This window comes from Triticum dicoccoides, chromosome 1A, assembly GCF_002162155.2.
Source record: "Triticum dicoccoides isolate Atlit2015 ecotype Zavitan chromosome 1A, WEW_v2.0, whole genome shotgun sequence".
Classification (NCBI taxonomy): domain Eukaryota; kingdom Viridiplantae; phylum Streptophyta; class Magnoliopsida; order Poales; family Poaceae; genus Triticum; species Triticum dicoccoides.
The window spans coordinates 116719462-116731206 of record NC_041380.1 but is presented as its reverse complement, the minus strand read 5'-3'; the positions used below and the strand labels follow the sequence as shown (position 1 = coordinate 116731206).

Here is an 11745-nt window from a genome sequence, read left to right as displayed (position 1 = left end):
CACGTGGTGGAGTTGGCCTTAGCAAAATTGTTCGGGTTTAAGGACACGACGCTCCATTTCTTTTCCCGCCTAATATGAAATGAACGTGTCGTGCGTTCATGCTGCATTATTGCGACAAGCCAACAACAGTTTAGAAAGTTAGAAAGAAGGATGACCGAGCCTCGCAATAATGCAGCGCTAGAGCATGTTGGGTCTCTCTCCGTGGCGCAGTGATTAGCACGAGCCGTCCACGAGCTACCCTCCGTGATGACTTGGATCGGCATGGCAACTGCTCCCTGACACGGTGGTCGGCGCCTACTTATACGCGCGCCCTGTTCCTGCTGCCACCGCACCTCTCGCAGCGACCATGGACCCCCTCAGACCGCTCTCGCTCACGGCCCTGTGCGCCCTGCTCGCCGCGGTCGTCGCGGCGCAGGCCACGGTGTTGGAGGTGAAGATGGGGACGGCTGAGGACCAGTCCTCCTATATCGTGCATGTCGCGGCGGCCCACACGCCACGGCTGTCGTAGCACGGCCTGCTGACAACGCGCATGTACGCTCGTTCTTGCGCGACCGCATCCCCTTCGAGATGTCTAGCCCGGCGCCGACCGTGCTCTACTCCTACGCGCATGCCGCCACGGGTTTCGCGGTGCGGCTCATAGAGCGCCAGGCCGCGCAGCTGGCGTCCTAGGGCTCTGTGCTCGTCGTCGTGCCCGACACGATGCAAGAGCAGCATACCATGCTGACGCCGTCCTACATCGGCCTCTCACCGTCCTCCGGGCTGCTCAAGGTGGCGAACGATGCCACGGACGTCATCATCGGGGTCATCGACACCGGCGTGTACCCGGAAGGCGCCCGTCCTTTGCGGCGGACCCGTCGCTGCTGATGACCCACAAGTATAGGGGATCTATCGTAGTCCTTTCGATAAGTAAGAGTGTCGAACCCAACGAGGAGCAGAAGGAAATGATAAGCGGTTTTCAACAAGGTATTCTCTGCAAGCACTGAAATTATAGGTAACAGATAGTTTTGTGATAAGATAATTGGTAACAAGCAACAAGTAAAAAAAGTAAATAAAGTGCAGCAAGGTGGCCTAATCCTTTTTGTAGCAAAGGACAAGCCTGGACAAACTATTATATGATGTAAAGCGCTCCCGAGGACACATGGGAATATCATCAAGCTAGGTTTCATCAGGATCATATGATTCACGTTTGGTACTTTGATAATTTGGTATGTGGGTGGACCGGTGCTTGGGTGCTGCCCTTACTTGGACAAGCATCCCACTTAGGATTAACCTCTATTGCAAGCATCTGCAACTACAACAAAAGTGTTAAGGTAAACCTAACCATAGTATGAAACATATGGATCCAAATCAGCCCCTTACGAAGCAACGCATAAACTAGGGTTTAAGCTTCTGTCACTCTAGCAACCCATCATCTACTTATTACTTCCCAATGCCTTCCTCTAGGCCCAAATAATGGTAAAGTGTCATGTAGTCGACGTTCACATAACACCACTAGAGGAGAGACAACATACATCTCATCAAAATATCGAATGAATACCAAATTCACATGACTACTAATAGCAAGACTTCTCCCATGTCCTCGGGAACAAACATAACTACTCACAAAGCATATTCATATTCATAATCAGAGGGGTATTAATATGCATATAGGATCTAAACATATGATTTTCCACCAAATAAACCAACTAGCATCAACTACAAGGAGTAATTAACACTACTAGCAACCCACATGTACCAACCCCGGACATGGAAACAAGAATTGGATACAAGAGATGAACTAGGGTTTTGAGAGGAGATGGTGCTGGTGAATATGTTTATGGAGATTGCCCTCTCCCGGTGAGAGGAGCGTTGGTGATGATGATGGCGATGATTTCCCCCTCCCGGAGTGAAGTTTCCCCAGCAGAACAGCTCCGCTAGAGCCCTAGATTGGTTCCGCCAAGGTTCCTCCTCGTGGCGTCGGAGTCTCGTCCGGAAAGATGGCTTACGATTTTTTCCCTCATCGAAAGACTCCATATAGCAGAAGATGGCCATCAGAGGGCCACCAGGGGGGCCACGAGGTAGGGGGGCGCGCCCAGGGGGGTCGGGCACGCCCCCACCCTCGAGGGCAGGGTGTGGCCCTCCTGGTGAACTTCTTGCGCTCTGTATTTTTTATATAGTCTAAAAATGACTTCCGTGAAGTTTCAGGACTTTTGGAGCTGTGCAGAATAGGTCTCTAATATTTGCTCCTTTTCCAGCCCAGAATCCAAGCTGCGGGCATTCTCCCTCTTTATGTAAACCTTGTAAAATAAGAGAGAATAGGCATATGTATTGTGACATAATGTGTAATAACAGCCCATAATGCAATAAATATCAATATTAAAGCATGATGCAAAATGGACGTATCAACTCCCCTAAGCTTAGACCTCGCTTGTCCTCAAGCGAAAGCCCAAATCAAAAAATATGTCCACATGTTTTAGAGATAGAGGTGTTGATAAAAATAAAATACGGACATGAGGGCATCATGATCATTCTTAGAACAACAACTTATATAATTCTTGTCATATGATCTCTTATGCCAGAGTAACAATTCAATCACAATTTCAAGTATGAATCATAAACTTCATTGAAAACTAACAAACTATAATCTCAGTCATTGAAGCAATTGCAATTTATCATAACATAGGAAAGAGTCAATATAAGAGCTTTTCAGCAAGTCCACATACTCAACTATCATATACTCTTTCACAATTGCTAACACTCACGCAATACTTATGGATATGGAGTTTTAATCAGACACAGAGAAAGATAGGGGCTTATAGTTTTGCCTCCCAACGTTTTACCTCAAGAGTAATGTCAAAAATAATAGTTCATGAAAACTCACATCCAATTAGCCATATATACCAAGATCTTTCCATCATGTTGTGCTTGCCAAAAGATAAAATGTAAAAAGGAAGGGTGAATATCATCGTGACTCTTATGTAAGGTAGGAGATAAAGGTAAAAGACAGTCCCTTCGCAGAGGGAAGCAGAGGCTGTCATTCGCTTTTATGGTTGGATGCACAAAATCTTAATGCGAAAGAACGTCACTTTATATTGTCACTTGTGATATGGACCTTTATTATGCAGTCTGTCGCTTTTATTTCTTCAATATCACACGATCGTATAAAGCTTATTTTCTCCCACACTAATAAGTCATACATATTTAAAGAGAAATTTTTTATTGCTTGCACCGATGACAACTTACTTGGAGGATCTTACTCAATCCATAGGTAGGTATGGTGGACTCTCATGGCGAAACTGGTTTAAGGGTGTTTGGAAGCACAAGTAGTATCCCTGCTTGGTGCAAAGAATTTGGCTAGCATGAGGGGGAAAGGCAAGCTCAATCATGTTGGCTGATCCAAGACAATATAATTTATCTCAGATGTACGAAAACATAATCCATTACGTTGTCTTCCTTGTCCAATGTCAACTCTTTAGCATGTCATATTTTAATGAGTGCTCACAATCATAAAAGATGTCCAAGATAGTATATTTATATGTGAAGACCTCTCTTTCTTTATTACTTCCTATTAATTGCAACGATGACCAAAACTATGTTTATCAACTCTCAACAAATTTTATTCATCATACTCTTTCTACGTGAGCTCATTACTCTCCATAAGATCCATATGATCTCTTTTATTCTTTTTATTCCTTTTCTTTTCTTTTATTCACTTAAGATCATGGCAAAATAATCAAGCCCTTGACATAACACTAATCTTTATTATATAGCTCACAGGCTCGATTACATAGAAGGATCATAAAGCAAGACTCACGACTAGATCATACTAAAACTTTTATTCTACTAGACCAAGATATTATCAAAAGGATCGAACTAAGAAAAATGGTAAAGATAGAAGTGATGGTGATACGATACTGGGGCACTCCTCCGAGCTTGGCAGTTGCCAAGGGGAGTGCCCATACCAGATACTCAGTTCTTCTTTGTTGGTGAACAAGGTGATGGTTTTGTTGATGGCGTAGGCTTCTTCTTTAATTTGCGCTTGAGGACAGAATTTTGGTCCCTTAGGTCCTCGATCTCATGCTCCACGCTCAGTATCTTTTTGCATAGTTCCTGCTTGTTTTCCTTCAAGAGGCGAAAAGGGATAAACTCGATCTTAGGTTTCTTTACTTGACTTTTTGAACTCCACATGCATGTCCCCAGGTTGAGGTAGTGGGACTTCATCTTCATCTGAGCTCGTCTCCTCCTTTCCCTTAGTTTCATAGTCCTCTTCTTCTTTCGTAGTCCAACCACAATGCTCCCCATCCCCATAGACTTTAGGATCTGCAAGGTAGTCAGCCACATAGCTCTCTCCTTCCGAATCCTGGGTCGACATGTTGCTCAAATCGGCAGCAGGACGGCTCGAAACAAAGACAGGAGATATTTACGTGATACGGGAGTCAAAACCTCCGGGAGATTATATAATGAATTTTTACCGACCAAAATATGTAACGTGTAAGAAAACGGAATCCGGAGAGCACACGAGGTGCCCACGAGGTAGGGGGCGCGCCCAGGGGGGTAGGGCACGCCCTCCACCCTCGTGGAGCCCTCGTGTCCTTCCCAGACTGCTTCTTATTTTTCTATTTTTCTAAATATTCCAAAAGAAAAGAAAATTGTCATTAGAACTGTTTTGGAGTCGGTTTACTTACCGTACCACATACCTATTCCTTTTCGGAGTCTGAAACGTTCCGGAAAGTGTCCCTTATGTATTCCTCCGGGGTTATGGTTTCAATAACATTGGTTTCAACATTTATAGGATTTCCTGAGATATAATGTTTAATTCTTTGACTGTTCACCACCTTCGGATTTGTGCTTTTGAAATTGTTGATTTTTATGGCACCAGAAAGATAGACCTCCTTGATAACGTAAGGGCCTTCCATTTAGAGAGAAGTTTTCCTGCAAAAAATCTTAAACGAGAGTTGTATAGTAATACATAATCACCTACATTAAACTCATGCTTTTGTTCTTTTGTCATGCCATCTTTTAACTTTTTCTTTAAATAATTTGGCATTTTCATAGGCTTGGGTTCTCCATTCATCAAGTGAGCTAATGTCAAATAACCTCTTCTCACCGGAAAGTTTGAAATCATAATTGAGCTCTTTAATAGCCCAATATGCCTTGTGTTCTAGTTCAAGAGGTAAGTGACCTGCTTTTCCATAAACCAGTTTATACGGAGACATACCCATAGGATTTTTATATGTAGTTCTATAGGCCCATAATGCATCATCAAGTTTCTTGGACCAATTATTTCTAGATCTATTAGCAGTCTTTTGCAAAATTAATTTGAGTTCTCTTTTACTCAATTCTACTTGACCACTAGACTGTGGGTGATAAGGAGATGCGATTCTATGATTAACATCATACTTAGCTAGCATTTTACGGAAAGCACCATGAATAAAATGTGAACCACCATCAGTCATTAAGTATCTAGGGACTCCAAACCTTGGAAAAATAACTTCTTTAAGCATCTTAATAGAGGTGTTATGATCAGCACTACTAGTTGGAATAGCTTCTACCCACTTAGTAACGTAATCAACAGCAACTAAAATATGTGTATATCCATTAGAGGAAGGAAACGGTCCCATATAATCAAAGCCCCAAACATCAAATGGTTCAATAACAAGTGAATAATTCATAGGCATTTCTTGATGTCTACTAACATTACCAATTCTTTGACATTCATCACAAGATACAACAAACTTACGGGCATCCTTGAAGAGAGTAGGCCAATAAAAACCTGATTGCAATACCTTATGTGCAGTTCTATCTCCAGCGTGGTGTCCTCCATAAGCCTCGAAGTGACACTTGTGTAGGATCTATTCCTATTCATGCTCAGTTATACAATGTCTAATAACACAATCTACTCCTTCTTTATAAAGATGTGGGTCATCTCAAAGGTAATGTCTCAAATCATAGAAGAACTTTTTCTTTTGCTGGTATGTGAAACTAGGTGGTATAAATTTAGCAACAATGTGATTAGCATAATCAGCATACCATGGAGCATTATGAGAAGCATTTATGACATTTAGTTGTTCATCAGGAAAGCTATCATCAATAGGTAGTGGGTCATCAAGCACATTTTCTAACCTAGACAAGTTGTCTGCAACGGGGTTCTCAGCTCCCTTTCTATCAATAATATGCAAATCAAATTCTTGTAGCAAGAGAACACATCTAATAAGTCTAGGTTTAGCATCTTTCTTTTCCATAAGATATTTAATAGCAACATGATGAGTGTGAATAGTTACTTTAGAATCAACAATATAAGGTCTGAACTTATCACAAGCAAATACAACTACTAAGAATTCTTTTCAGTAGTAGCATAATTTCTCTAGGCATCATCTAGAGTTTTACTAGCATATCGAATAACATTTAATTTCTTATCAACTCTTTGCCCTAGAACAGCACCTACAACATAATCACTAGCATCACACATAATTTGAAAAGGTAAATTCCAATCAGGTGGCTGAACAATAGGTGCAGAGATCAATGCTTTCTTAAGTATTTCAAATGCTTCTACACAATCATCATCAAAAACAAATGGTATATCTTTTTGTAATAAATTAGTCAGAGGTCGAGAATTTTTTTAGAAGTCCTTAATGAACCTCCTATAAAAACCGGTGACCAAGGAAACTTCTTATACCTTTGATGTCCTTGGGACATGGCATCTTTTCAATAGCATCAACCTTGGCTTTATCAACCTCAATACCTCTTTCAGAAACTTTATGCCCCAAGACAATACCTTCATTAACCATAAAGTGGCACTTTTCCCAATTCAAGACAAGATTAGTTTCATCACATCTCTGCAAAACTCGGTCAAGGTTGCTTAAGCAATCATCAAAAGAGGATCCATAGACGGAAAAATCGTCCATGGAAACCTCACAAATCTTTTCACAAAAGTAAGAGAATATAGCCATCATGCATCTTTGAAAGGTAGCAGGTGCATTACATAAATCAAAAGGCATACATCTATAAGCAAAAGTACCAAAAGGGCAAGTAAAAGTAGTCTTTGATTGATCATTGGCTGACACAGGTATTTGAGAGAAACCAGAATAACCATCTAGAAAGCAAAAATGTGTTTGTTTGGATAATCTTTCTAGTATTTGATCGATAAAAGATAAGGGGTAATGATCTTTTTTAGTAGCTTTATTTAATTTGCAGAAATCAATTACCATCCTATAACATGTAATAATTCTTTGCGGGATCAACTCATCTTTATCATTAGGAACGACAGTAATACCTCCCTTCTTAGGGACACAATGGACAGGACTTACCCACTGACTATCAGCAACGGGATAGATTATACCTGCCTCAAGAAACTTTAGTATTTCCTTTCTTACCACTTCCTTCATCTTAGGATTCAGCCGCCGTTAATGATCGCGAACTAGTTTGGCATCTTCCTCCAAATTTATTTTGTGTTGACATAGTGTGGGACTAGTGCCCTTAAGATCATCAAGAGTATATCCAATAGCAGCACGGTGCTTCTTCATAGTTTTCAGTAATCTCTCTTCTTCATGCTCTGAAAGTTTAGCACTAATAATAACAGGATATATCTTTTTTTCATCAAGATAAGCATATTTAAGAGTATCAGGTAACGGTTTAAGCTCAAACATGGGATCACCCTTGGGTGGAGGAGGATCCCCTAGGATTTCAACAGGCAAATTGTGTTTCAAGATGGGTTCCTGTTTAAAGAATACTTCATCTATTTCCCTTCTTTCATTCATAAACATATCATTTTCATCGTCTAGCAAATATTGTTCTAAAGGATCACTAGGAGGTACGGCCATAGAAGCAAGACCAATAATTTCATCTTTACTAGGCAATTCCTCTTCACGGTGTTGTCTACGAAATTTAGAGAAATTAAACTCATGAGACATATCACCTAAACCAATAGTAACAACATCCTTTTTGCAATCTATCTTAGCATTAACTGTGTTCAAGAAGGGTCTACCAAATATAATGGGACAAAATCTATCTTGTGGGGAACCAAGAACAAGAAAATCAGCAGGATATTTAGTTTTCCCACACAAGACTTCAACATCTCTAACAATTCCAATTGGTGAAATAGTATCTCTATTGGCAAGTTTAATTAGACATCAATATCTTCTATCTCAGCAGGTGCAATATCATGCATAATTTCTTTGTATAAGTCATGAGGTATAGCACTAGCACTGGCACCCATATCACATAAGCCATGATAACAATGATCTCCTATTTTAACAGAAATAACAGGCATGCCTATCAAAGATCTAGGTTTATCTTTAGCACAAGGTTTAGCAATTCTACCAATCTCATCACGGAAATGAATAACATGCCCATCAATATTATCAGACAAGAGATCTTTAACAATAGCAATATTAGGTTCAACTTTAACTTGCTCAGGAGGTGTATAAGTTCTAATATTGCTTTTACGAACCACAGTTGAAGCTTTAGCATGATCTTATATCCTAACAGGAAAAGGTGGTTTCTCAACATAAGTAGTAGGAACAATAGGATCATTTAAGTGACAGTCTTTTCTTCAACTTTAATAGGTGCAGCTACGTTTACTTCTATGGGAGGATGGTATTTAAACCACTTCTCTCTAGGGAGATCAACATGAGTAGCAAAATATTCACAGAAATAAGCTACTATCTCAGAGTCAAGTCCATATTTAGTGCTAAATTTACAGAAAACATCGGTATCCATAAAAGATTTAACACAATCATACTTAGGTGTCATACCTGACTCCTTACCTTCGTCGAGGAAATGCGTTTAATTCTTTCCAATAAATCCCATTTGAATTCAATAGTCTTCGTCATAAAAGAGCTAGCACAAGAAGTATCAAGCATGGTGCGGTCGTTATCAGAAAGCCAAGCATATAAATTTTGAATAATCATTTCTCTTGAGATCTCATGATTGGGGCATGAATATAACATTGATTTAAGCCTCCCCCAAGCTTGAGCGATGCTTCCTCCTTCGCGAGGCCAAAAATTATATATATAATTGCGATCACAATGAACAAGATGCATAGGATAAAACTTCTGATGAAATTCCAATTTCAATCGTTTGTAGTTCCATGACCCCGTATCATCACATAGCCTATACCATGTCAATACATCTTCCTTCAAAGATAAAGGGAAGACCTTCTTCTTAATAACATCTCCGGGTACACCTGCAAGCTTAAATAATCCATAAATTTCATCCACATATATTAAGTGCTCATCAGGATGCGTTGTTCCGTCTCCTGCAAAAGGATTAGCTACCAGTTTTTCTATCATACCTGAAGGAATTTCAAAGCAGACATTTTCATTTTCAGTAGGTTCAGTAGGTTGAGGAGCAACTCTTTGTTCTACTGGTCGGGGTGAAGATACCCCGAACAAGCCCCTCAAAGGATTACTTTCCATAGTAACAAGTGACAGGAAATTTCAGCACACTATATAAATTTTTCCTTACCAAATTCCACCTACCAAAGGCGTTTCACTCCCCGACAACGGCGCCAGAAAAGAGTCTTGATGACCCAAAAGTATAGGGGATCTATCGTAGTCCTTTTGATAAGTAAGAGTGTCGAACCCAACGAGGAGCAGAAGGAAATGATAAGCGGTTTTGAGCAAGGTATTCTCTGCAAGCACTGAAATTATAGGTAACAGATAGTTTTGTGATAACATAATTGGTAATGAGCAACAAGTAACAAAATTAAATAAAGTGCAGCAAGGTGGCCCAATCAAAGGACAAGCCTGGACAAACTCTTATATGATATAAAGCGCTCCCGAGGACACATGGGAATATCGTCAAGCTAGGTTTCATCACGATCATATGATTCGCATTCGCTACTTTGATAATTTGGTATGTGGGTGGACCGATGCTTGGGTGCTGCCCTTACTTGGACAAGATTCCCACTTATGATTAACCTCTATTGCAAGCATCCGCAACTACAACAAAAGTATTAAGGTAAACCTAACCATAGCATGAAACATATGGATCCAAATCAGCCCCTTACGAAGAAACGCACAAACTAGGGTTTAAGCTTCTGTCACTCTAGCAATCCATCATCTACTTATTACTTCCCAATGCCTTACTCTAGGCCCAAATAATGGTAAAGTGTCATGTAGTCGACGTTCACATAACACCACTAGAGGAGAGACAACATACATCTCATCAAAATATCAAACGAATACCAAATTCACATGACTACTAATAGCAAGACTTCTCCCATGTCCTAAGGAACAAACGTAACTACTCACAAAGCATATTCATGTTCATAATCAGAGGGGTATTAATATGCATATAGGATCTGAACATATGATCTTCCACCAAATAAACCAACTAGCATCAACTACAAGGAGTAATTAACACTACTAGCAACCCACAAGTACCAATCCTGGACTTGGAAACAAGAATTGGATACAAGAGATGAACTAGGGTTTTGAGAGGAGATGGTGCTGGTGAAGATGTTGATGGAGATTGCCCTCTCCCGATGAGAGGAGCGTTGGTGATGACGATGGCAATGATTTCTCCCTCCCGGAGTGAAGTTTCCCCGGCAGAACAGCTCCGCCAGAGCCCTAAATTGGTTCCACCAAGGTTCCGCCTCGTGGTGGCGGAGTCTCGTCCGGAAAGATGGATTACGATTTTTTCCTCATCAAAAAACTCCATATAGCAGAAGATGGCCATCAGAGGGCCACCAGGGGGCCCATGAGGTAGGGGGCGCGCCCCCACCCTCATGGGCAGGGTGTGGCCCCCTGGTGAACTTCTTGCACTCAGTATTTTTTATATATTCTGAAAATGACTTCCGTGAAGTTTCAGGACTTTTGAAGCTTTGCAGGATAGGTCTCTAATATTTGCTCCATTTCCAGCCCAGAATCCCAGCTGTTGGCATTCTCCCTTTTTATGCAAACCTTGTAAAATAAGAGAGAATAGGCATAAGTATTGTGACATAATGTGTAATAACAACCTATAATGCAATAAATATCAATATAAAAGCATGATGCAAAATGGACGTATCAGCTGCCGCCCCCGCCGAGCAAGTTCCGTGGTAGGTGTGTCTCGGGTCCGTCGTTCAACGGCTCCGCGCTCTACAACAACAAGCTCGTTGGCGCCAAGTTCTTCTGGCGGGGGCAGGAGGCTCTACGCGGCCGTGCGCTCGGCGCGGACTCCAAGTTGCCGCTAGACACCAACAGCCACGACACGCACACCTCCTCCACCGCGGGTGGCTCTGCTGTCGCGGGCGCCAGCTTCTTCGACTATGCCAGAGGAAAAGCCATCGGCATGGCCCCGAGCGCGCGCATTGTCGTCTATAAATGTTGAGTATGTCTTGTGTATTGCACGTGTATTGGATTTGTGGCCCACCTTCTAGTCTTGTATAGTTGAGGTAGAGGCCTTCCCTTATATTATATATGCGTGCATCAGCACCCCGATCAAAACATCGTATTGCAAATTATCTATCTACATGGTATCATCCTCTCCGGTCTAACCCTAAGATCGTCCGCCGCCACCGCCGCACCCCCTTGCGCTGCCGCCGTGCCCCATCCTCGCTTCCGCATCCCGCGCGCCTTGTGCCGCTTCTCTGCTCGACCAGCCGCGCGCCTCGTGCTGGGTAGCTATCGCCGTGATCGCGTTGACAATTAGCTAGCTAGCTACCTCGCGCCGCCCAGCCTTTTCCATTGCGCGCCGCTGTCTTTTTTTTTTCCATCACGCGCCGCCGCCGCTCTGCCTTTTTCCATCGCGTCGCCGCTTCGCCAGCCGCCGCGCCATCTTCCT

The 11745-nt window shown here is 41.9% G+C and overlaps 1 pseudogene; it reads left to right on the top strand.

The window, feature by feature from the left end:
* Positions 1 to 346: 346 nt before the first annotated feature.
* LOC119269940 overlaps positions 347 to 11745 on the top strand; it is a 20440-nt pseudogene continuing 9041 nt past the window's right edge.